A 304-nucleotide genomic window follows, 5' to 3' on the forward strand; every position below is an offset into this window, starting at 1 on the left:
GCTTCTTGTTTAAATTTCTGCACTCGAAGAGGGGCCTTGATGAATATTTTCTTTCCGTTTGAAACTAGCCTATCTACATCAGGAAAATGTCCTCGAACTTCTTCAGCCACTCTATGCAATGCATGAGCGAGGCAAGTAATATGGACCATTTTCTGGTAGAGGATTCGAAGTCCTTTGGCAGCCTTCTTCATGTATTAAGCGGCATCTGTTACTAGGAGAAGGACATTATTTCGCTGTATTCTATTTTGGCCACAACAACTTCGTGGAATTATCAAATAGGACAGTTATAGTCGAATGATTTGCT

The sequence above is a fragment of the Cryptotermes secundus genome, unplaced genomic scaffold, assembly GCF_002891405.2.
Source record: "Cryptotermes secundus unplaced genomic scaffold, Csec_1.0 scaffold25, whole genome shotgun sequence".
Lineage (NCBI taxonomy): Eukaryota > Metazoa > Arthropoda > Insecta > Blattodea > Kalotermitidae > Cryptotermes > Cryptotermes secundus.